Genomic DNA, 27,530 nt, shown 5'->3' with positions numbered 1-27,530 from the left:
GTGGTCCAAAAATAAACAAACTGTCTCGGTGAAATTGTCAGGGAGGAGGTTCTGTATCGTTTATGATAGTCAGTCACTTATATTTGATACAGTCTGTATTGGCGAAAATGTAACTAATTCGGCGAAAGTAACATTAGCGTTTTCTCACCGTCAGTTGATGCTTCATATCCATAAGAGTCAAAACGCCGGGGTCATTTGTTTATTTTTGGAACACAGTTCTTATTTGACGCGATATTAAACACGTCTATGGGAATTCAGAACGGGGGGGAAAAACGCGACCCAGGTAGGATGTGTAAATTACGTCAGACTTCGGTGCTCTATAAAGAACAAGCACAGAGAAGGGTACAGTACAGCAAGGGAGAGAGAGAGAGAGAGAGAGAGAGAGAGAGAGAGAGAGAGAGAGAGAGAGAGAGAGAGAGAGAGAGAGAGAGAGAGACTGAGACAGAGCGACACAGAGAGAGAGAGAGAGAGAGAGAGAGAGAGAGAGACAGACAGACAGACAGACAGACAGACAGACAGACAGACAGACAGACAGACAGACAGACAGACAGACAGACAGACAGACAGACAGACAGACAGACAGAGACACAGAGAGAGAGAGAGAGACAGACAGACAGACAGACAGACAGACAGACAGACAGACAGACAGAGACACAGAGAGAGAGAGACTCGTTATGCGGAATTTAATAGTTTTCAAATGATATTATATAAATATAAAATGCATAAAAATCTCTTGAAAATAGCAGATCTATAAGTAAAAAAAATCTACAAGCCCACAATGTGTCGCATCGCGATGCATTGTGAGCTTGTAGATCGGCTATTTTCAAATGGTCAAAATGTATAGTACATAGGGTTGCAGTGGTTAATATATGTTTTGTAATAATAATCAAAATCTACAAAGTAACTAGTAACTAAAGTTTTGAAATAATTGTAGTGGAGTAAAAGTATAATATTTACCTCCAAGATGTAGTGGAGTAGAAGTAAAAGTACTGAAAATGTGAAATACTCAATACCTCAAAATTGTACTTAAGTACAGCACTTGAGTAAATGTACTTTACACCTCTGCAGAAGAGAGACAGTGATAGACAGAGTGGGAGACAGAGAGAGAAAAACAGAAGAGACACAGTGACAGACAGAGTGCAAACAGAAAGGAAAAAAGTACACAGAAACAGAAAGGCTCATCTTCTTCGGCAGGTGTGTAAGAAAAGGTTTTAACGCATCTGTCCGTCCCTCTCTCTGTCCACCATGTCAGATGTAATTGAAATAGAAGTGAGCTGACGTGTGCTGGTCACAGGGAATGGGCTCTGCCATGGCTGTCACTTACAATATAATTACAGTACAATATTTGCCTCTGAGATGTAGTGGAGTAGAAGTAAAAGTATTGGAAATTGGAAATACTCAAGTAAAGTACAGATACCTCAAAAATGTACTTAAGTACAGTACTTAAGTAAATGTACTTAGTTACTTTACACCACTGCTTCACATCAACCACATCATCTTCTCCCTGCTTTTCCTTTCTGTCTGTCTGTCTGTCTGTCTGTCCGTCTGTCTGTCTGTCCGTCAAAGGCAACCCAGCTGGCACCGTTACATCACCGCTCTGTCAGCCAATCAGTGTCGATCCGTGTCATCATCATAACCAGCATTTTAACCTCCAGGCTGGGGGGGGCCCAGGGGGGACACAAGCACATGCTGCGTGATTGTTTTTTAATAATGATCAAGTCGGGGTGTCTTTGAGCAATGTCAAGGTTGACCACCGTTGACCACCTCCAGCCACAGCTACATGCATGTGTTATGGTACTAAGATCAGACAACTTGCTTTAACACATTGACTGCCATTGAAGTCTATAGAAGTCATTTCAAATCCAACGCTTGACTTCCAAACCTGTGACTGGGACTCCCGTAGAAGATTACACCCGGAAATCACGTGATCTAAACAAATTCCAGCCCGTCCGGTCTAAGGTTATATCAGACTTATAAAAAAACAAAAGAACAGAAGATCGTGTTTGTATTTTACGGATGATAGAAGAGACCCTGGTCCTCCTCTCCCCCCCCCCCCCCCCCACAGACATCTGTTGTTTACAATTCTGTGGGTCTCGGATGAATTAATTAATTAATTCCCGGCAGTCAACGTGTTAACAACAACACATGACCATGGCCCGCCCGCCCGTCTGTTTAACTGCGGGGCTTACAGCCACTCGAAGGGATGATAATGTACGTACATGAATTCAAATCAACGACACAACACACACACACACACACACACACACACACACACACACACACACACACACACACACATACAGACACACACACACACACACACACACACACACACACACACACACACACACACACACACACACACACCACTGCACAGCATGGGCTCACAGCATCAAGGGAAGGCTATAGTTAACTAAAGGTTATTTAGACTATTTCGGGCACAATTCAGCACAGTGTACAAATAAATCCTTCGTGCATCGTGTCTGCGCTTGTAGATCGTCTATTTACTGATTTTAACAACTTTTGGTACGTTAAGTTCATTTTGATGCCAATACTTTTACTCAAGTACATTTTGAATTCCGGACTTCTACTTGTAACAGAGTATTTCTATATTGCAGTATTGATACTTTTACTTAAGTAAAACATGTGAGTACTTTTTCCACCACTGCCAACATTTCACTCTAAAGTTGTCACCTCACAGCTGCTCCCTCTAAAGTTATGACTCCAGACCTGTTATTAGCCCTTGACATTCACATTTTACACTCCTGACATTCAGTTAATAGGTTTTAGTTTAATAACGTAACTCGGAGCGAGTTACGGACAACAAGGGAGTGGCTAATAGGGATTCAGAGTTACGCTGAAGGTCGCTTCAACGGCACACTACAGTAGGTTGTGGGTGTTGACCAGGCGGAAAGGAAGCGCCGCTGGATTTGAGGCCAAATAGGAAGTCAGTACCAGCATGCAGTTCTAATTAATGGCTCAGCTGTATGTCTGCTATTTTTGATTTAGCCAACGCAAAAATCTAAAACGACATAGATGCTTTCCCGGTTTTAATGGCTTAAGGGTTGAAGAGGAAGGAAGGGTAACATGATAATGTCATCAATATATGGATACTTTCTCAAATTAGTTAGTTAGATTGGTGTTTTCTCTGGTTAAGGTTTTTTACTTGACTTCAGTTCTATAAGCATGTAGTTTCAAAACTATTCACTCAATCTAATTAACCAATATATCATTATTTCGCTATGATTCCCTGCTTTCATATAAATAATAAAAAAGAAAATCCTCGACGACTCAGCTCTATTCAAACCAATTTGAATAGATAGTTAGTCACAGATAGTTAGTTAGTTAGTTGGTTGGTTGGTTAGTTGGTTGGTTGGTTGGTTGGTTGGTTGGGTGGTTAGATAGATACATAGTTTGTTGGCCCCAAAGCAGAAAAGGATGTGCTCTTTAAAAGTCTTGGCAACCTCACTCCCTTCATCAAACCTCGCAGTAGCAAAAGCCATAGGTGTCATTTTTTAGACTCTAATTTGAGTTTTAAATTCCATCCATATTAAACAAAGTGTAAGCATAATTTCATTTTTAGACATTATTGCTCAAAGTACGACCATTCCTAACTCAGCAAGAGGATGGCAAAACCTAATTCATGCTTTTAATGTCAAGCAGGTTAGACTACTAACTGGATAGGCAGGCACTGCACTTTTTACGGACTAAAAGGTCCATTGAAAGGTTGCCTTATTCAGAACTCTGCTGCTAGACTGCTAACAAAAACAAAAAAGAGAGAACGTTTCACATCACTTCCAGTCCTAGATAAACTACACTGGCTCCCTGTGTCTTCCAAAGTTCAGTGTTTCCATACAGTAGCACTGGTTCTCATCACTTTCAAGGTATTTGATTTTCCATTTAGTATCAATTCATTTACAGTGGTGGAAACAAATTGCTGAATTATGTCGTAAAAATATCAATACCGCAATGTAGAAATACCCTGTTACAAGTAAAGCATGGCATTAAAAATCTACTTGAGAAAAAGTACACAAGTATTAGCATCAAAATATACTTAAAGTACCAAGTAACTAGTACATGTACTTAGTTACTTTCCTACACTGGTCATTTAAACACTTAAACGCTTCATTGATCGGGGTCCCCCAGGGGTCTATACTTGGTCCCCGTTGGTTCCCCTGTGCACCAAATGTCTTCACTGAAAATACTGCAGCCGATCTACAAGCTCACCATCCGCCGCAAGCATGTAGATTCTCTATCTTCACCGAATGTTTGTTATTGCCTATTTGCTCACAGTTCACCTGTTATGACATGCCCAGAATTGTAACGCTATATGCAGCAAACAATTGAATCCCCCAGAATAGTCCATGAGCCAGACAAGATTTCATAATCGAAAGAGTGGGCAAAACCAAACCTATATTAAATTGTTCATAGGGTCAATACGAGTAAATAAATATATGATAACCTTTCCACAGGAGCAGCTTTTTCATGGTTATCACACATTTTGTTATTTTCCCCATACGTACATGACAGGTGAAAAAAATTCAAAATTTAAAAAAAGAGTTATCATAATGAAACTTCCTGAGTTGATTACTTACATGAAGACAATGATTTATCGTATTACAAGTTTTCTGAAATTGTATATTTAAATATGCAAATTAGGCATTTAGTCCATGAGCCAGAGCCCCAAAACTGAGCCAGATATTGAATATTCCCTCGTTAAAAACCTTTGACTCCAACATCTTAACAAAATGAAATAAGTATGTTGACTCTGGCTTTGTCCAATGTTCCAATGTTGATTCTGGAAAGTTATGCAAATTTGGGCATATTTTCCTAATTGCCTAATTTGCATATTTAAATATACAATTTCAGAAAACTTGTAATACGATAAATCATTGTCTTCATGTAAGTAATCAACTCAGGAAGTTTCATTATGATAACTCTTTTTTTAATTTTGTCATTTTTTCACCGTCATGTACGTATGGGGAAAATAACAAAATGTGTGATAACCATGAAAAAGCTGCTCCTGTGGAGAGGTTATCATATATTTATTTACTCGTATTGACCCTATGAACAATTTAATATAGGTATGGTTTTGCCCATTCTTTCGATAATCATTGCTCAATTTTGGGGCTCTGGCTCATGGACTAGAAGCTACACTGAATGACAGAAAGAACCTTGATCAATACCGGATTAGCTGGCGGCTTCCACACAGTGCATTCAAACGAGCAGCTTCCGCCAATTAAAGTGCATAAGTTCACTTTCCACTGTAATCTTTCAGAAAGCAATTACTGAAGTGACACGTCACTTTCAAAGCCTATTTGGGTGTCTTTTGGGTGACCTGCTGAATGAAAAGAAACCATTTAAAGGTTGAATGTTGGCCATTAACATTTGGCTCTAAGATGGACTGAATCTGTCTTTCTCTTCCTGGCACAATGTTTAAACTAATGACTACAACAGAGAGACAGAAAAATTAAGAGCAAGATACAGAGAGGGAGGGAGACATAAGAGGAAAGAAGGGCGGCAGAAAAAAAAAATAATAAAGAAGGGAGGGAGACAGAGTGAGAGAAAGTGCGAGGGGGGAGAGAAACAAGCGATACTGATGCAGAGGGAATGTGTGAAAAAGAATGGAAAGGGAAATAGAGAATAAAAGAGACAAAAATGTAAAAGACAAGTAATAAACCTGATACAGTGACCACATCACCCCCAGTCCTCCACGACCTTCACTCCCAGTAAAATACAAAATAGATTATAAAATACTCTTCACCACCTACAAGGCCCTCAACAACCAGGCTCCCCGCTACCTCTCTGACCTCCTCAAACGCCACACCCCCTCACGCTCCACATGTAAGAAAGAAAAGCAGGTGCTCTTCCTCTGGAAGCCTTTTTAGTTCAGGCAGTGGGTGCTCAGCTATATATACTGTGCTGTATAATTTAAATCAAATACCACCGGAGTGGAAAAAGCGGCTCTCCAGAATAAAGGATGCAAGACTGGCTCAGATACAAATTCTCATTTATTGAGTCTTTCATCCACACCTCATGGTGTGTGAGACGCTCCATCAAACACCCAGTGTGATCAGAAGCACCTCACTACTGACTAGTCTCTATAGCAGAAGTAAATACATAAGAAAGACTAAGAAAGGCCAGCGAGGCTTTTATAAAAATGCCTGAAGACAGCTAGGGTTAGGATCAAGCCCCCAGAGCGGCGCCAAGATGGCTGTGGATCAAGTGGGGGATCCGTGGACCACACAAGCTACTTAGACCATAGAGTTATAATATATAACTAGAGGGTGGACTGCCCCAACCCCAGCTATTCATTTCAATGAAAGTTGCTCACTGGCGTTTGAAGCACCCGGAAGTACCTCTACTTCCGCATTTGGGCACCAAATGTGGGTGCCCAAATGCGGAAGTCTTGAGCACCGAGCAGGCGCACTACAGGGTTTCAAATGGTAGAAGCATGGCGCAGTGGCGTTTTAAATGCGAAAGTGTTGCAATCCCACATTAGACCACCAGGCGACGGCCGCTTCACTGTTCTACCGCGGCTCTGGGGGCTTGACTTAGACATAGGCCGGGGCCTGATGAACCCCGGTTGGGTCGCCTGGGAGAGGGTGTCTGATGTTACGAGACCCGAAACACCAAGTGAACCCAGGATACATCACTGATGATGTGTCTAAACTGTTTATTAGAACAAATGGACACCGTTAAAGTAGAATATTTTCCTCAGGTTAAATCAGGTTACAGTACAAAAAGAAGAAAATTAAAAAAAAGATCAGGGTATATAGGCTCACTGTAAAAAGGAGCTAAAAGCTCCATAACAGAGTGACCAGTTTGCTGTTAGTATCTGTCACTCATTTAACTCGTTTCTTACCAGTCAAGTATCTTTTTTATAGCGTCGCCATAGAGATGAGCTTATATAAGCTATGATTATTTGCTTTATATGAATTGTTTTTTTTTAATTGATTATTTTCTTTACTTTATATGATATTGTATTACTTTTAGTAGGATCGATTTATATGTAATATATGTAAATTGTGTACTCATTTTATGGTATATCAATTTGTATTAAATCATATTGTTTTACAATAGGTTATTTGTCATGGTAAGAAGGGGGCCGGACTAGATAAGCATTTGCTTCTTTCTGTCCCCAAATGTTTTGAAATTGTGATGATGATGTATGGAGTTTTCTGTACTTTTAAATTGTTCAAGATAAATAAAGATCAAATCAAATCAAATCAAAAGGTATGTGTAATAATGTAGAATATCAGGTTACAGTACCAAAAAAAACCCTAAAAAACGTAACATCAGTCAGGGCCTCTCTAGGCTCACTGTAAAAAGGAGCTTAAAGCTCCATAACAGTGTGAACAGTTCGCTGCTAGTATCTGCCACTCATTTAACTCGTCTAAAAGCAGTCAAGTATCTTTTTTCATAGCGTCGCCATAGAGATGAGCTTATGTAAGGTATGTGAATAATAAAGTGTAATGTAATGCAGAACAGAATATAATAGCCAGCAGGTTAAATATGTCTCAGGCTCAGCGTGTACAGTACAGTGTACGCTTTGATGGTCCCACAGCTCTATATGAACAGTGGAACGGGTTCAGAGGGCTAAAAGTATGCAGTTGGCTATACTGTATACCTAAGAGAGAATATGACTGTCTCTCATCTCTATCTACACTGGTACAGGTTCAGAGTTCTAAAGTATGCGGTTGGCTATACTTTACTTTAAGAGAGAATATGACCGTCTCTTATCTCCGTCTACAGTGCAACGGGTTCACAGTGCTACACGGTGGTGGAAAAAAGTGTTTTACTTAAGTAAAAGTGTCAATACTGCAGATGTAGAAATACTCTGTTACAAGTAAAAGTCCGGATTTAAATATGCACTACAACAGTAAAAGAGTATTGGTATCAAAATGTACTTGAAGTACCAAAAGTAGAAAGTACTCATTACGCAGAACTTTTCAAATGTATACAAATCTTTTGAAAATAGCCGATCTACAAGCTCACAATGCGTCGCAATGCGACGCATTGTGAGCTTGTAGATCAGCTATTTTCAAATGGCTATAATTATAGTGGAGTTGCCTCTGAGATGTAGTGGAGTAGAAGTAAAATTGGAAATAACTTAAATCTTTACTTAAGTACAGTACTTGAGTAAATGTACTTTACACCACGAGGGAGGAATCAATTGGCATAACGCGTACATTTGGGAGAAAAAGAAAAAACTAGCTGTTCTAAACTAGTCCCCAGCTATGCGTTGATAGACAGGTCCTCAGGGATAGAATCTCTTGTGCTACCTTATAGAAGAGATGGCGGTTTGTCTTCTTAAAAAAAGATAAAAGAGCTGTGGGTGTGCGTATATACAGGGTTCAGGGACCACTGAGGGGTCTCTCTGTATTAGTTTGCGGTCCAATTAAATGTGGAGGCCGTTCCTCTGAGAACAACCGGAGTCTTAGGAGACGGGAATGAGATGCAATGCAGCCGTTCATTTAGTCATTGATTTAAGTTAAAGTAAACAGCTGGGACTGTGGTTGTCCGGGTCATCTTAATGTAGCCTGAGAGGCAATCTGTAGAACACACTATTTAAATCTGCCAATTAGAATTAGCGCACACGTCAGCACAGCTAGTGGGAATTACCCTGGTGAAGTGTTGTCATGCCGTTCTTCATTAGATAACGGTTCATCCTGTGACTTGCCACCAGCAGTATCCTTTCCTATATTCAAGTTGCCTAGAACAGAGGTCTTCAACGCTTTCAGGCCAATGACCCCCTAGCTGAGAGAGAGATGGCGCAGGGACCCCCTACTCTATATTGTATAAAATTGTGTTTCAGATTATACTTTTTTTGTTTACTTGGTCTGCTCTTTTTTCCCCCTCTACACCTATACCTCTTTGCCAAAGATAGCCGATCTACAAGCCCACAACGCCTCGCAGCGCGAGGCGTTGTGAGCTTGTAGATCTGCTATTTTTGGCTAAAGTTCTCCTCAGAAATGGGATGCTAAGGTTCAAGTGGTTAAGGTAAAAAGAAAAATCGTATCACACAAAGATTTGGCGGACCCCCTGTAGTAACTCTGAGGACCCCCTAGGGGTCCCGGACCCCCTGTTGAAGACCCCTGGCCTAGAGGGTGGGTCGACGGCAGTGTTGATTTCGTCGACTAAAAACTATGACGAAAAATGTTCGTCGACTACCTTTTTTTCACTGACGAAAACTACATGACAACGAAATAAAACGTCAGCTATGATGCCTAAAACTAAGACTAAATATAGTGTCAATTTCACAAATAAAAAACTAGACGAAAATGTTAGTGAGAGAAGAGATCCAGTCGAACTAAAAGACAAGTCATTTTATGGTTTGGTTGGGTGTTGCGCTCTGAAAATAGAAGATCTACAAGCTCACAACGCGTCGCGCTGCGACGCGTTGTGAGCTTGTAGATCGGCTATTTTCAGCATGCGACCAAGTGTAAAATCAGCCATTACGACGCCATCAAGGCATCGACAAAATCAGTAGTAGATTTAGTTGACAAAAATCTTATGATATTTAGTCGACTAAAGCTAGACTAAAACCAAAACATTTCAGATGACTATGACTAAACTATATCAAACTTTGTGGTCAAAGTTTAACACTGTTTCGCCGTGGACGTCACAAACCATTGCTCCCGTCCGCACCAAACTTGGCACCAACACCGCTCTAGGATCTGCATTCACAATAGTCAGTTAAATAGTTAATTCAATCCTCACCAAACTTGACACCAACACTGATCAGGGGGTCTGACACATCAGAATAGCCACACCATAGGCCACGCATGGCCCCTATACAGTGTTGCTCCAATCTGCACCAAACATATGGCACAAATGCTGTGCAGGGATCTGCCATGACAACAGTCACACCAACACAAATAATAATAACTAGAAGTTCGGCCCGCTTTGCGCCCCTAACATCTGTGCCTGTTGGGAACGGGCAGACAGCTGGCCCTGTCCGGTATCGCAGCTTTCTGGAGAACTGCTCATCTTAACAGCTTCACACTTAGCACTGCAGTTTCTTGGGTTCTCAGCAATAGAATATACAAGTGTGTCAATCAGATAAATGGTTCTCAAGATATGCAAAGGGCAAACTGTAGTACGCAAGCACGCGCACACACACACACACACACACGCACACACACACGCACACGCACACGCACACGCACACGCACACGCACGCGTGTCCTCACCTTCTCTCCTGTTGAGTTTTGCGAAGCCTGGCCCATGGCTGTTGGACAACTGGGAGGAGCTTCGGAAGGACGACGCCGGCAGATTGGACACCAGCGGGCTGTCGCACACCTCTGTCAACCAATCACAAAGCAGAACATTTGTTAAGAGGGTTGGGGCCTGGGGATTGTAGTTTATTTAAAAAAAAAAAGTGGCGGGACATTCTGTCGCTGTGACCATGTAAACAGAACAGTGCCAAATCACGACTACGCTAGATGAATGGGAGAGATTTGGGAGCGATGAAAAGGCACCGAAAGGCTTCACTATAAGGCCAATTACAGTCTACAGAAATCCCTTGAGGAATATGTTTGTAGGACAGAGGATAAGAAGAAGAAAGTCTGCACACTGTTCTCAAGCTCCAAAAAAAAACTAACTTTTTATTTATGCAAAGTTTCGACCTTCTAGGTCTTCATCAGGCAAATTTGCCTGATGAAGACCTAGAAGGTCGAAACGTTGCATAAATAAAAAGTTCGTTTTTTTAAAATAAAACAACAAAAATAGTTAGTTTATTTATCCTTTATTCTTCCCTTGATGTCCAGCACCTGGCCTAAATGCAGGCGTGGGATGTGCACACAATTCTCTCTGTGAGCTGTAGGACAGAGGAAGAATTAGTTCCACAACATTATGTTATCCTGCGCTGGATTCGTTAACCCGTTAAAACCAGGAATGCATCTGTGTCAAGATTTCTTTGGCTATTCAAAAATATCAGATATACAAGCGCATAGAGGAAGAATTAGCTCATAGAGGAATACAATCTTGTCATTCTTTGAATATATATATATATATTTTAAAGCGAACATTTGTAACTCAAATCTTTGCTTTAAGGGGGTCCCTGGAACAACATATTTTCAGATGAGGGTCCGCGGTCAAATCCATATCTAAAAATGTGACTGAATACAATGAAACCTTCCCCAAGTCGCTTTTGTGGAAACAGAGTAAAAATGAGAATTTAACAGTATGTTGCTATATCAGTGGTGCTCCAACCTTTTTCATGTCAAGGACCCCCAAAATGCTATGTATTTGGCCCACGGACCCCCATCTCAAAATATGTTGTTCCAGGGACCCCCAGAAGCACAGTAAAAGCAGTAAAAAAAAATCGCTTTAAAACATATATATATATATATTCAAAGATTTGCACACATTTTCCACGATTTTTCAAAACTTTCAAAGCAGATCTACAAGCTCATAGTATGGGACTTGGTGCCGCGTTATGAGCTTGTATATCTGCTATTTTTTTTAATAGCCAAATAAATCTTAAAATGACACAGATGCGTTTCCCGGTCTTAATGGGTTAATGTCTTTTTGAATGAAGGAATTGCACGATATAATCCTGGCAAATAAATGAAGGGCTTTATTGATCTCCTGTCAGGCCAATAAACGGTTCGATGATCTCCTATTGGATGACTGAATAACACTGGGACGTGGTGTTTATGTGTCCTATTAGACGATTGGGCGTTGCTGCACAATGTCCTATCCAATAAATGAAAGTGAGAGTTAACCCATTAAGACCTGGAACGTATCTGTGTCATTTTAAGATATCTTTGGGCTATTCAAAAATAGACAGATCTACAAGCTCATAGCGCGACACTCGGTGCCGCGCTATGAGCCTGTAGATCTGCTATTTTTTTAATCGTGAAAATTTTTGCCAAATTTTTTGATATATAAAAAATAATTGAGCGAATTTCTTTTATTCCAATATTTGCTTCTGGGAACTCCCTGGAACTAAATATTTTCAGATGGGGGTCCGCAGCCAAATACATAATTTTGGGGGTCCTTGACATGAAAAAGTTGGAGCACCACTGATATAGAAACATATTGTTAGGATTCTGAGTACATTTTTTATTTTTGTATTTGGCCACGGACCCCCATCTCACAATATTTAGTTCCAGGGACCACCAGAAGCAAAGATTTGAGTTACAAATGTTCACTTTAAAAAATATATATATTCAAAGATTTTACAAAAATGTTCACGCTTCTTCCAAAAAATAGCAGATCTACAAACTCATAGCGCGGCACTCGGTGCCGCGCTATGAGCTTGTAGATCTGCTATTTTTGAATAGCCCAAAGAACTCTTAAAGTGACACAGATGCGTTCCCGGTCTTAATGGGTTAATCGGGCTCATTAATAAAACGAGCCGGCCACTGATTGTTGAGTCGGTATAATGTCAGAGGACGACTTTTCACGCCTCATACACTTTGATAGTAATGGTGTTATAAAACGGGGAGGCTTAGGATGGTCATAAAAATACATAATGAGCATTACTTAAAGGGATAGTTCATCCAAAAAAGTACTTTTTTTCTATCGATTAGTCACCCCATGGAGACTTGAATTCATGGATATTTTTTTTTTTTTTTGTCTCATTCCTAAGCCAATAATTTGATGACCAGCCGACCGGTAGGCAGCGGTTCTGGTAGGAGACACAAAGGAGACTCTTTGTGTCTCATACCGGAACCGCTGCCGAATGCAAGTCTCCATGGGGTGACTAATCGATAGAAAATAAGTCATTTTTAGGGTGAACTACTCCTTTAACTCTCTCATTCTCCCTGAATTGGCCACATACAGTACACACACACACACACATGCACGTATGTAAACACACACAGACATCATACTATAAGCCAGTGGTTCTCAACCTGTGGGTCGGGGGGTGGAATAGTCCCGCCTCCCAGCGAGGAGGAGAGGATTATATAGCCTGGTAAACCCTCCCTCCGGAAATCTCATTTCCATTTGATTTCAGGAGTGAGTCTGGCCTGATCGCCCATTCTGCAATATTGGCTGTGGGCTGGAGTTGGGCGGGAGTAATACCGTTGACTAACCCCTTCAGCCAATGATAGTTTTTCCCCTTCAGCCAATTGCAGTGCATTTTTACCACCTCCGCGACTAATGTGACGCAACGGGACTTTTGAGATGGCCATGCCCAAAATAGGTTGCCTTATTCGGATACATGTGTGTCACTGCACGCCCCTGCCGGTTCTCTGAACTTTTATTTTTAAATAGGCTCCGTCATGATTAATTGACCACATATATGAAGTTAAACAACTAAATTCTATCCAAACGATATCTTATAAGTAAATTACGTGCCTCAAAAAAGAAGTTTGAGAGCGTTTTATAAACGAAAGTAAGAAGTGAAGGCACTCGCACAAACAACAATGGCTGCCGTTCGTCTTTTGTCGGCTGCACTCAGGCTGCACTCAGGCTGCACTCGGCTTCATTCGGGCTCACTCGAACTCGCCACCTGATTGGCCAACTGTCGCTGTCAATCACAGAACGATGAGCGACGACGCTGATAGGCTCGTCCATTTGGCGTACACAGCCAATATTGCAGAATGGGCGATCAGGCCAGACTCACTCCTGAAATCAAATGGAAATGAGATTTCCGGAGGGAGGGTTTACCAGGCTAAGGATTATATGCAAGTTTGGAGGAATCAAGCCGGCTGGACTGATGGACACGTTCCAATTCCTCTCTCCTGCTCACTCACTGCTACTCCTGCATGTCATGTTGTATATTAGATGCGTTTTTTCAAACACAGTCTCTGTCCATGGTGCTGAAACACATTATCATCACCAGGGATCTAATCTCTATACAGACAGATTCTTCTGCTAACAGCAACAACTAAGATGTTTAGTTATTTATTTATCCCCCCCCCCCCGATTGGGTTCCCAGATTGCCAGGGATAAAATACAGGCACTGTCTATGGCAGTGTATCTCAAACGTATTCTCATCAAGGACCTCCATATTGATGGCTGCGGACCGCCATCTGAATATGTTTTGTGCCCAGGGACCCCGAGAAGAGAAGATAATATGTGTTAAATAAACACATTCAACAATAATTCAAAATCTTCATTTTCGAGATTTTTCAAAACAAAAACAAAAAATAGCTGATGCACAAGCTCTCACTGTGAGCTTGTATATCTGCTATTTTAAAGCTTTTTTTAAGCTAACGTATAAAATATGGATAAAGCGGGTTAAAATGATTGTGTCGCTGTATTACCAAATTCCAGGGGGGTCCCCAGACCCCTCTTTGAGAACCAAAGGTCTATGGTGCCATGACACGTGTTGTGTCGTGTCACCAGTGTTGCCAGATTTTGTGAGAGATATAAGCAACCAGGTCTAGGAAAACCAGCCCAAAAGAAGCGACTAGGCTAAATGAGCACTTTAAACCTATATACTGTATACATCGGCTATTTGAAAATATCTGATCTACAAGCGATCCGATCCACAACGCATCGCGATGCAACGCGTTGTTGGCTTGTAGATCTGCTATTTTCAAAAGATCTTGAAATAAAATGTGGAATATTTGGCATATTTTTTAAACTTTTTTTTAATTCTAACAACACAAATCTGGGGGGCTCCCTGGCACTAAACATTTCAGATGGGGGTTAGGGACAAATACATTGACACATTGTCATACATGACATGACAATATTTGAGAACCACTGGTTTAAATAATTAATACAAAATTGGAAGCAAGCCCAAATAAGCAACTACACGACTACTAAAAAGACGCAACCTGCCACTACTTTATTTACACGCAACTTTACAGAAAACGTTAAAATAAAACGCTTATAATACGCAGACATGGCAACAGCGCAGTGCTAACCTAGCGCTGCACAACAGGCATGACAAAAATCTGTGATTCTCTGTGGGCCTGGGCCCACTGGGCCTGGGCCGTGAGGATAATATAGCAAGTGGGCCACCAAACAAATATCAAAACTTCTTCCATCACGAACTCAACATGAACCATTTGTAACGTCTTGACATAAATAAGAACACAATGCAGAACACTGACTGTGAAAGATATACAGTAGAATGGGATAATGCATCATGCTCGCTCCTGGCCCTACGCTGGCCTGCTTCTCTGAGCTTTATATCACATTACTGGGTCAGCTCTTTGTCTCAATGACTGTTGATATAAAAGACACAAAGTCTGGCTGGTCTCTTATTTACCAGACTCTCCATTCAGAGTCAATATTCCTGAGTGTACCAAGTGTCCTCCTCTCAGCCCCCATGGGTTGGAATGGACTAGAACACAACATAACACAACATAACACAACACAACAGCCCTCATTTATCAATGGAGTGCACACACCGGCTTATTTTTGAGCCCAGGAATGACCTTACGCCAACGTCCAAGTGACATTTATCAAGCAATCCTATACAGCCAATCCTAGCGTAGATATCGTCTGTCCTTTGATAATGTGACGCTGAAACCGACCGTCATTTAAATAACATGCCCTTAAATGTTCTCGAAACGCCCCGATTTTACGACATGAAGAACCAGAATACAACCAAGATTTAAAGAATTTTCAAAAATGTTAAAAAATAGCAGATGTACAAGCTCGCAGCGCGTCACTTCGTACCGCAGTTTTGAATTTGTATACCTGCTATTTTTTAATAGCCAACGCTAAAATCTAAAATGACACACATGCTTTCCCGGTTATAATGGGTTAAGCAGAATAGAATAGAATAGAATAGAATAGAATAGAATAGAATAGAATAGAATTTAATGTAATTTAATTACTAAACCTATTGATTTAATCGCTTATACAAAATAATCGCTAAAATAACATTTGGGGGAAGAAAATAATAACATGATACATAAGAATTATTTAAAGGTAGGGCAACAGATAATGGACAACTTTTGATATTTACATACTAGTCCATATCGATTATACGGACATGACTTAAAATAACCATATTTTATGCTTAGGCTATTCAAAAACTCTGAGAGTGTACAAAGAGGCAGAAATGTGTCTTCCATAGCTGTAACTATGGATTGTTATTTAACGGTGATATCTCTTCACAATAAGAGTGTTTTTTATGCATAATGGCTACTTAAAACCATAATCACCATGATGCCTCCAGATGGTTTTCACCTCGTAGGTGGAGAAAATAAGTGCTTACATTATCATTTAACCCATTAAAACCGGGAACGCATCTGTGTCACCAATTAAACCATTATTTTATTTTACTTTGGCTATTCAAAAATAACAGATATACAATACTATTTTTTTTTTAATCGTGAAAATGTAAAAGCGAACATTTTTAACTCGAATCTTTGCTTTTTTGGGGGGGGGTCCCTGGAACAAAATATTTTGAGTTGGGGGTCCGCGGCCAAATACATATCATTTTGGGGGCCATGAAAAAGGTTGAAAACCAACTGATATTATAGCAACATAAGTTTTTTCAAAACAAACTGTTAGGATTTATAAGACATTTGTAGAATCCCCAGAAGCAAAGATTTGAGTTACAAATGTTCACAAAAAATATATATTTAAGCAGATCTACAAGCTCGTAGCGCGGCACTCAAAGTGGTTAACATCTAAAATGACAGATGCTTTCCCTGTCTTAACGGATTATCTGGCATTTATTCATCCTCCACAGTTGCTTCACATTCATTCTGCAGGTTACAGGAAGGAAGCTTCACTGTTGACGTTCACGTTGATGCTTGTTGTAAGGACAGGCTCAGATCTATGACATTTCTTTTAGATGACGGGAAAATGTGTCTATGCACTTAACCCACCCGATGTTGTATAAATCTTGTGTTAAAAAAATATTAAATACAATTCTACTCTAAACATGCATATCGTCTGTCAGCCGGAAACCTCATATGTCACATCCGGTCAGAAACCGGATGTGCCATTTTCGACAATCCCTGATCAGCCTTAAAACGATGTGATACACGACTACGATGACTGTTCGTCACCCAGACCATAGAAAATAGAAGTGGAGCTCTGCGTTCGTTTTTTATACCGTGTGAAAAACCGTGACTTTCCCTATTCTGGCCGAAAATGACCGCGGGAAAAAAATGAGAACCGGAAACGGAATCTGCGTCATGAAACCGGAACCCAATGAGTCTGAAGGAATCAGAAAGTGAAAGTGATCATGAAAAATAAACAGAATAGCGCGACCACAGTAAAAAGTAAAAACTCAGGATTTCTCGTTCTGGCAGGGAGGATATTCAGAGAAAACTCGGGATAACTCGGGGCTTGGCACTGAGAGAGTTAACATACAATATAAAATACATTCCCAAATCAGCGACAGTGATCATGGGCTGTAGGGATTGGGTGGCAGTTTTGTTTTTTATGTTCCCATTGCGTTCCCCAAGACCGGGAACGCATCTGTGTGATTCTAAGATTTCTTTGGCTATACGAAAAATAGCAGATATACAAGTCTGGAGATCTGCTATTTTTTTTAATCGTGAAAAATCTTTGAATATAGGCTATATATTCCTATTTTTAAGCGAACATTTTCAACTCAAATCTTTGCTTCTGTGTGTGTGTGTGTGTGTGTGTGTGTGTGTGTGTGTGTGTGTGTGTGTGTGTGTGTGTGTGTGTGTGTGGGCAGTGGAGGAAACAGAAGAAAAAAGGTTGAATAATACCTGCTGGACTCCCAGTCAGTGATCCTAAACACTGACCCTGCATGGCGGTGTGTGAGAGAGCTCTGCAGAACATTACACCTGCTGCCAAAGCACCGTAATATGATGCAGTTACTACATCCAACACTCAACCACCATGAGTGACTTTTCTCTCCTTTAATTATCCTCAAGGGTAAAAGCTTAGAATAAGGGCTTTCTTTGGTTGTTGCTTTAACCCAGGGGTCTTCAACAGGGGGTCCGGGACCCCTAGGGGGTCCTCAGAGTTACTACAGGGGGGCCGCCAAATATTTGTGTGATAGGATTTTTCTTTTTTACATGAACCACTTGAACCCCATTATCCCTGTTCTGAAGAGAACTTAAGCCAAAAGTAGCAGATCTACAAGTTGACAACGCCTCGCGCTTCAACTTGTAGATCTGCTACTTTTGGCTAAGAGGTTTGGTGTTGGTCTATGAAAAGACAATTGTATACAGTATGTAGAGGGGGGTCCCTGCTTCATCTCTCTTTCAGCTAGGGGGTCCTTGGGCTGAAAACGTTGAAGACCCCTGCTTTAACCCATTAAAACCAGGACAACATCTGTGTCATGTTAGTAGTTAATATAGTGTCACAGTAATTGTAACCATATTTGATACTATTCAAACATAGCAGATATATATATGTAGTTCTGCTATTTTAGAAAATGCATGCAAATCTTTGAAGATATATATTTTAAAGCGAACATGTTTAACTCAAATCTTTGCTTCTGGGGGCTCTCTGGAACAACAATATTTCGAGATGGCGGGGGGGGGGGGGGGGGGGACATTTGTAGAATGGGCCTCAGGTCTTAATGGGTTAATGCAAGATATGCATATCAGTATGCGTAACATTAAGGACTAATCTGAATGAATGGTTACAGGCCCATTGTCCTGCGTTAAACGCGTGACAAATGAACACAAAACCACATGCACTTTTATTTCCCATTTCTGTCCAATTAGTTTTGTGTCTAATCTGCTTCATTTCTCCTGCATGTCATTTAGCTGACACTCTGTCTTATCCTAGAGACACTTAAAAATGTCTGGAACGGCAGAATAACAGCAGCTTACATTCCGGGACGTCAAATAATGTGATGTCATGAAGGAATGACATCACAACATCGTCATCACATCCAATATAATTGTCCTTTTAAATGTTTTTATTGTTTTTTTCCAACACAACACTATTCAGGAACTTTTTGCAACAACTTGCCTTGCCTTCTAACAACCTCTTCTGTAAATTAGTTGCACTGATTCACAGTGGTGCTGGTGGGTGAAATGTTTCACTGGACGATAAATCTGAAAGGAGGACATAGGCTTTCCAAACGATCTGCTGTGGTAGTCGGACACAAGCTGTACTCATTTGGAGGTTACAACGGCCAGAATGACAGTGATCAGATTGAAGTCCACATCTTCAACACAGTGTCTCTACGCTGGATTAAGTTGCCCGCATGGACAAATGGAAGAGGAGAACATCACCATGAGGTTCCCTGCATGCGTTCGAGCCACACAGCTGTTCTGGTGGAAGATATTGTCTACATATTAGTCCTACATTTTAGTCCTTACTGTAGCGTGCTTTATTCATTTGATGTTGACAACCACAGATGGTCCAAACCCAACATTTCTGGTACTGTTCCAGAGAAGAGGTTCAACCACTCAGCCTGTGTCTTGAGGAAGGTCATGTATATCTATGGAGGAAACATCAAGCAGTCTGGACGCAGTAATGACATCTACAAGTTGGACACCACCACACTGGTCTGGTCTTTAATTAACACCAGAGGCACTCCACCAACTGTTTCATCAAGTCACTCTGCGACCATCATCGGGACAAAGATGTTTGTATTTGGGGGCGTTGGGGACCAGGGTGACTACTGCAACGACATCAGAGTGTTTGACACAGAGACCAACTGCTGGCTGAGTACACCTTCTGCACAGATTCCTACAGAAGGACGCTATGGTCATTCAGCCTTTGTCTACAATGGAGAGCTGTACATATTTGGTGGCAAAAACTCGAACCAGTACTTCAATGATCTGTGGAAATTCAATCCACAGACCTTCTCATGGAAGAAGGTTGAGCCCAAAGGGAAAGCCCCGTGTAGGATGTCTTGGGTGAGTTGTTGCATGGTGGGAGAACGTATCATCGTCTTTGGAGGAAACAACACACCTAATGACCTGTATATCTTAGATTTAAGTCCTAATCTGAAGATGCTATGCAAGCTAGTAGTTATTCAGTACGCTGTGGAGCAGTCGGAACTCCCACATGACATCAGGTGGGAACTGGCTGTCATGACTGCCAACAATAAATGAAAACAACATAGTCCTATAAAAAGAGAAACAAACTGATCCCACAATAAACAAATAAACAAATATATATTGTTTTTTTTAAGTGGCAACAGGGCCCAAGCATATAATACAAGAAGATTATGACATGATGAGAAAGAGAAAGATGATGAAGAGAAAGATGATGGCTCTCAGGAGAAAATGCAGATGAAAAAATAAACATAAAAACATAATGTGTTATGTTAGATCTGTTAGATCTGCTATTTTCACAATTTGTGTCTGTGGAACTGACTCCTACAATTCAAAGTTCTTGTCAGGGTGGGGGGTCCCCAGTTCAAATATGATTCTTTTTTTTTTGGGGGGGGGGACTCACGGCCTGAAAAGGTTGAGAACCACTGGACTAGTTAAAGACGGGGTGCCGTGATTTTCAGTGATTTCCCCCCCCCCTAAAGCATAATCATCAGGTATTATGGTTATACTAGGAGGAAGATGTTTTTCAAAAAAGTGTACAGAAAGTGTTAAAATTATGTTTTTATGTGGACACGCCTCCAGTTCATTAAGTATACCTGGTTCTCACCTTAGCACCTCCTCCACCACCTTAGCAACACCCACCTGTCCTAGTCCCTCCTCCTCCTCATGCCCACACCTGCTGTGTTATGATAATGAGGGGGAGGGCATGTTTTTACTATGTCACTAAAGCGCTGTTTCTCTATTGGCACGTTTGACCCTCAAGGTTTCAGCCTCCAGGTAGAAACTCAAAATAGTCAGAGAAGACATAAAACACCATAAAAACACCACCAGGGGGCTTAATAAAGTTCTATCAACTTCATAGACACATGAAAAACAGAAAAAGTGCAAAACCATGGCACCACCTCTTTAAATTAACACGGAGGAATTCTGCAGTGTAGATTATAGTCCCAGAGATAAAAATGACAAACTAGTTTATTTACTACTCATCCCTGATTGTCCTCTCAATGGTTCTCAACCTTTTCAGGCCGTGACCCCCCAAAACAATCATATTTGAACTGGGGACCCCCCCCCCCCCCCACCCTGACAAGCACTTGGAATTGTAGGAGTTGAGGCATAACATTTAGTTTGACTCGGTTCCACAGATAAATAGTGAAAATAGCAGATCTACAAGCAAATTATTTGACAATCTGTCCAATGTTTAACCGTTTTTATAGTATAGTTTGTTGATTACTTTTGATGCAGTAATGGTCTTATTTCTTTTCTTTTTTTGAGGTATTAAAAAGGTCCTTAAATTGATTCTTCGCTGTCATCTGAGGACCCTCCAGAAGTCATGTGGGGACGCCGCTGGGGGTCCCGACCCACAGGTTGAGAACCACTGCTCTACCTATTGATGATGTCACTGGTAGGCGCGATTCTGAAGTGTCAACAGCCCTCCTATGAGACACTAGCCTGGGATACGTTCTAAAGATAATTCAGTCTAAGTAGAATAAGACAATAAACCATAATAAACCATAAAGTCTGATTCTAATAATAATGATAATCATAATATTATGAATAAAGTGAGTGACACCCACAGCCCACAACACCAGAGGGAGTGCCTCCGATCTGGTACCACCCAAATTAAGTACAAACATGCGAACATCTTCATTCTACTGCTCTGCCACCAGAATGTGGAATTTGTTGAGACATTTTTAACTGTCAAATGTTTCAACAAATGTCTTCCTTTTTCTGAAAAAAGAAATATTGTTGCTATATCAGTGGTGCTTTTTCTTGTCAAGGACCACCCAAAATTATATGTTTTTGGCCGTCGATCCCCATCAAAATATATTGTTCCAGCGACCCCCCAGAAGCAAAGATTTAAGTTAAAAATGTTGTTTAAAAAAAATATATGTATTCAAAGATTTGCACATATTTTCAAGATTTTAAAAAAATAGCAGATCTTTTAGATCTGTTATTTTTGAATAGCCAAAGTATAAAATAATGGTTACACAGATGCGTTCCCCGTTTAAATGGGGTAAAGCACCACAGAAATCACAGAGCCACAGAGCCCAGGCAAGACATGTACCAACATATTCCTCACTATAGAATATGAATATGAATATGAATGCATTAAAGACATCACAACCTGCTTGGAAGGGATCCACCAACTAGGAAGGATTTTCTATAAACGTATCATGGCTGTTGGGTGGAAACCATGACCAAAACTGTTACTTTTTTCAGGAAATGAAAATGAAAAATCTAATTATAATAAAACAAAAGCACAACAAACTTGTTCAGTAAACAACTCCATAAATAATGACTCTCTCCTATCTCTTAAATTAAAGAAAATGTATTACGTTATTCGACTGGACTATTTAATTGATTGTTTGGAAAAGCACAATAACAGTTGTATAGGCTAATAGTCTAAAGCAATAATTGAAACACAGAGCGGGTCTGTCGGTCGGTCTGATTTAATCACTTTAATTACGTAAATGACTTTAGTGCTGAGAGCAGAGAATCCTCAGGTCACCCTAACTAACCCATTAAAGACCTGAGACCCATTCTACAAATGCCTTCTAAATCAGTAGTTCTCACACTTTCACGATTTTTCAAAAATGTTCAAAAATAGCAGATGTACAAGCTCGCAGCGCGGCTTGTTTATCTGCAACCCAACAACGCAGCAATCAAAAATGACACAGATGCAGGGGGTTGACACTAACAACGGTTAACCGACTGCCCGTGGCAAGTAAATAAAATGTTTGGGCAGGTGGAGTTTGCTTTCAGGTTTGCCCGACGGGCAAGTGCACTTGAATGGGGAAGCAACTGTTTTAGTTCACTATAAACACACACACAAGAGATGTCTGTGGAGTTTTAAATAAGTCATATTGTATAGCTATTGAGATATTTGGCATAACTATTGAGGTATGTCCATATCTCACAGACCCCAGAATTCGCAAGTAAAGTAAAAAAAAATTGTGTTAAAATGAACGGAAATTCAAATTTCACCAATCATGATTTACTTTTCGGGCAAGTGGGCATGACAAGCAAGTACCTCTGAGCCCTTAGCGTCAACCCCTGAGATGCTTTCCTGGTTTTTAATGGGCTAACTCAGTTGACTGGACTGAGTGATTTCCGAGGTCTCTATAGCTGAATGAACGTTTAATTGAATTTAAAGATAATGGTATGCATGGTGGTTTCTAGTCTCTTGGCTATAAATTAGCTCTTTGTTCCAGTATATAATTACTAGTGCAGATTGAATGAGCCTGATTGGGCAACGGGCTATCGCGCTGTCGGGTGAAAAATCTCATATACGTCCAAAACTGTTCCTTTTTATAATTCTAAAAAATATATATATATGAGCTTGTAGATCTGCTATTTTCACTACTTTTGTGTGACACTCTTAAAATATATGATATTTGAAACACAGAGATACAAGGTTTCTGCCCGACTGCGATGATATCGTTGCTGTCGGGCAGAAACCTCGTATCTCCATATTTGTAATTAAGGCCTATACTTGATCATGCCACAGCGTCACACAAAAGCATCAACACAACAGATTTATAAGCTCGAAACGCAGCTCGAAACGCAGCGCGAAGCGACGCGTTTTGAGCTTGTAGATCTGCTACTTTTGATGCTTTTGAATTTGAATCCTGAAAAGTAACAGTTTTCTACCCGACAGAGACGATATATTCTATGGTTGCCATGGCAATAGCTCCATGGACGATGCCAACTCTGCAGGTCATCATTAACAGTCAGCAAGTGGCTTCTTTCACATTAATATGACTGGCAGTGGTGTAAAGTAACTAAGTACTCAAGTACTGTACTTAAGTACAATTCTGCCGTATTTTTTACTTTACAGGAGAATTTCCAATGTTCAGTACTTTTACTTCTACTCCACTTTACATCTCAGAGACATATATAGTACTTTTTACTCCACTACAATTATTTGAAAGCTTTAGTTACTAGTTACTTTTGAATTATTATTACAAAGCATACATTAACCACTTCAGACCTATATACTTTGGCTATTTGAAAATAGCCGATCTACAAGCTCACAACTTTGACAAAAGTTTTCAAAAGATTCTTTACACATGACCAACTTGTGATTTATTTTACCTTTTGGTACTTTAAGTATATTTTGATGCCAATATTTTTGTACTCAAGTAAATTTTGAACACCAAACTTTCACAGAGTATTTCTACATTGTGGTATTGATACTTTTACTTAAAAAAGGTTATTAAAGTGATAGTTCAGCCAAAAAATCTTCTGTCCTATCGATTAGACACTTTTATTGTTTAGTTTTGCTAAAAAATAAAAGCCTGGACCAGCGCATCGGTGTACCCGGTATAGGAAGTGTTTCATTTCCCCAACCAACCAGAGTGCAGTGGGCGTCGCTCGTAATGTTGTGTTGACGGGGCGGGGGCTGACGGACAGATCGGTGAACCAATGGGATCACACGCATTCTCTCGCGGAAGATGTTAAACCCGCCCCTCTGGGCACGAAAGCAGGAGGGCTGGTGCAGCCTACCCCATAGTGACTTGAATTCATGGATATTCTTTCGTTTTTTGTCTCATTCCCTAAGCCAATCATTTGATGACCAGCGGACCAGTAAGCAGCGGTTCCGGTAGGAGACACAAAGGAGACTCTTTGTGTCTCCTACCGGAACCGCTGCCGGTCATCAAATTATTGGCTTAGGAATGAGACAAAAACTAAAAAAATATCCATGAATTCAAGTCTCCATGGGGTGACTAATAATCGATAGAAAAAAAAGTCATTTTGGGGGTGAACTATCCCTTTAACCCGGAACTGCTCACTTGAGAAGCACTCAGCTGGGTGTGGCTGAAAAGTGAATTTCCCCCGTGGGTTGAAATAGATCTAATTATCGAACATATAAATAAGGAAACCTCGGTCCATCACTCTCTCTGTCCTGCATGGTTCTCCTCAGTGGGTTGAGCAATTGACCTCAACTTGCACAACTCGGGCATTGAGCATTAGAACATGCAGACAGTGAGCACTTTCCCAAAATGCAAGCTGTTTATTAGCGTTTTTGTGTAAACTCTGGAGATTGGGAGTTCGGGCTGTGGGATCTGTCGTCATGGTTACAGTCCCGCAGGCTATGGGATGCTGGCTACACTTGGCTTACACACACATCGGCACAGACGTACTTGTAGCTCATGGTGTTAATTGCTGCATTTACTGATTTATACAACGGAGCACAGCATCTGCGAGTGCTGCAGCTCCGACATTCCAGTGCTTTATTGTGAGATCTCACCACGTGTCACCTATACATTAGTACATTATTTCAAGTATTTTCAAGTTGAGAAATTAGTCAAAAACTTCCCTCTCTGTGAATGAGAACGAAGGTGCAGCTCCGACAGCCTCTAGAAGCCCTGAGCTTCAGCAGCTAAACATGACAGAGATGTGTGTGTTCCACATTCGGCAAGAGAATGTTGAAGGCTCAACATCATCAAACAAGGGAGCTGGCACGCTCAGCTGAAAAGTAGGATGGCTGCCGAGTCTGCCGACCCCAAAGAATACCACATTAATTTGTCACCAGACGTAAACAAGTATGTAACACTTTTTAAAATAACAGCAACAGCAGAAGGAAAAAGCAGAAGGATTACACACATATATATAATATAGAATATGTGACCATCCATGTACAGTACACAGCCCACACAGAGATCTCTGTCGGGAGGGAAATCTCATATGCCCAAAACTGTTACTTTTCAAATTCAAAAGTAGCAGATCTACAAGCTGTGTCTACAACATCACACTGTTACTACGGGTACATACTATTAAGTAGGGCCTTAATTTACCAAAGGTTTCTGCCCGACAACAACAATATGTATTAGCCTATATATCTACAATTGGCTTATTGCCACGCCCCCGTTGCCTTACAATGTTGCGATGTTTTGTTTGTTATTGTCGTTGATTGGCTAGGACTGCTCATGTGGCGGACGTGTGTGTGTGTGTGTGTGTGTGTGTGTGTGTGTGTTTCTGATCGCGTGTGTGTGTGATAGCGTGCATGTGTGTGATCGTGTGCGTGCTGGTGGGTTACTTCATCGCGTGTCTCACCGTGGAACAAAATATTCATGTGTGTGTCCAGTCAGGCTGTGTGTGTGTGTGTGTGTGTGTGTGATAGCTGTGTGTGTGAATGTATATATGTAGCTCCAACTAAATCCATGTCATCTAATAACAGGCCTGGAGCAACTAATATTTCCATAAAAGCACCAAACAAAGACGGTTCCCACAAATGACACCATGATCGTACAGATAAGAACGCGCTCCTCTTCATGCTGTTGTCCCTCTCTCTCTCCCTCTCCCCTGGCATGGCCTGTTTCAGAACCCTGAGAACCGCGAGGCTGCACAATATAATATATAATAAACATGCAAAATAGACATTTACCCAAATGAACATTATACCATATCTTAGTATAACATCATGTAGTCTACATGTTCATAGTGTGCGCCAGAGGAATGTGCTCATAAACGCCACTGTCTAGAAACCATGGTTCGGAAATCAGGCTTTCAGTTTTCAGTTTATCTCTCAAACGACAGCAGAACTGTGGAAGACTGGCATCAGTGCCAGAACAAAACCATCAAAAGGATAAAGCAGCGCACAGAGAGAGAGACAGCAGTTTAAAGTGTCTATGCCTATTCTCTCAATCTGACAGTCTGGAAATCTCATGGGGCGCGCGCGCGCGCGCGCGCACGCACGCACGCACGCACGCACGCACGCACGCACGCACGCACGCACGCACGCACGCACGCACGCACGCACGCACACACACACACACACACACACACACACACACACACACACACACACACACACACACACACACACACACACACACACACACACACACACACACACACACACACACACACACACACACACACACACACACAACAAGCGGCTGATAACTTGAGTCTCTTCACACTGTTGTAATGACAAAGCCAATGCTGCAAAATCCTGAACGCTAATTTAACTGAGAGTTGATTTAGCTAATTTAACCGAGAGTTAAATTAGCACTTAGGATTATGCAGTGAAAGCAATAACTTTCACTGCATGACTCGTGAAAGGCACTGCAGGCTACATTACTTCCAATAATGGGCCCCAAGGGGAGATGTGAATTGATATTGGTCAAATGTTTAATTCCACACACACGGTTGTGATTAGATTATGTTTGGCTAAATGTCTGATAATATGACAACAGTAAGCAGACAAACTCCTCAGAAAAAGTTCGGGAACTTAACTTTGTCGATTATTTCTCCCCTTCAATAATACTATATATTGGTATTGCATTTTATATCATATTTATCGTTGATTATTAGTCACCTTTATAACGAGGTATAACTTGTAAGGATCGTGCAATGGTGGAATGATTAAAAAGACCTGGAACGCATCTGTGTCACTTTAGATTTCTTTGGCTATTCAAAAATAGCAGATATACAAGCTCATATGAGCTTGTAGATCTGCTATTTTTGAAAAATCTTGAAACATTTGTTTTTTAGATTTTTTTCAAAAAACTGTTAAGATTTAGAAAACATTTACAAGAATCGCCTCAGGTCTTAATGGGTTAACACAGCTTAACATGTGGGTAGCACCCCCCAACATCCCCCAATATGCTTCTGTCGGTAATCTCTCTCGTTTTGAGCGACCTGGTACCAGTC

At 40.8% G+C, this 27,530-nt stretch overlaps 1 pseudogene across 1 annotated transcript in view; it reads right to left on the bottom strand.

Annotated features, from left to right (window-relative positions):
* The window catches only part of LOC308092844 (contactin-associated protein-like 4), a 209,148-nt pseudogene that overhangs the window by 174,105 nt on the left and 7,513 nt on the right, over window positions 1-27,530 (bottom strand). The window contains exons 2-3 of the transcript in view: window positions 15,182-15,256; window positions 10,197-10,307 (exon numbers count right to left, since the gene is read on the bottom strand). The product of the transcript in view is annotated as a contactin-associated protein-like 4 (transcript). The remainder of the gene's footprint in view (window positions 1-10,196; window positions 10,308-15,181; window positions 15,257-27,530) is intronic.

Source organism: Gymnoscopelus braueri, assembly GCF_963280865.1.
Source record: "Gymnoscopelus braueri genome assembly, chromosome: 10".
Lineage (NCBI taxonomy): Eukaryota > Metazoa > Chordata > Actinopteri > Myctophiformes > Myctophidae > Gymnoscopelus > Gymnoscopelus braueri.
This window is presented reverse-complemented; position numbering and strand designations above follow the sequence as displayed.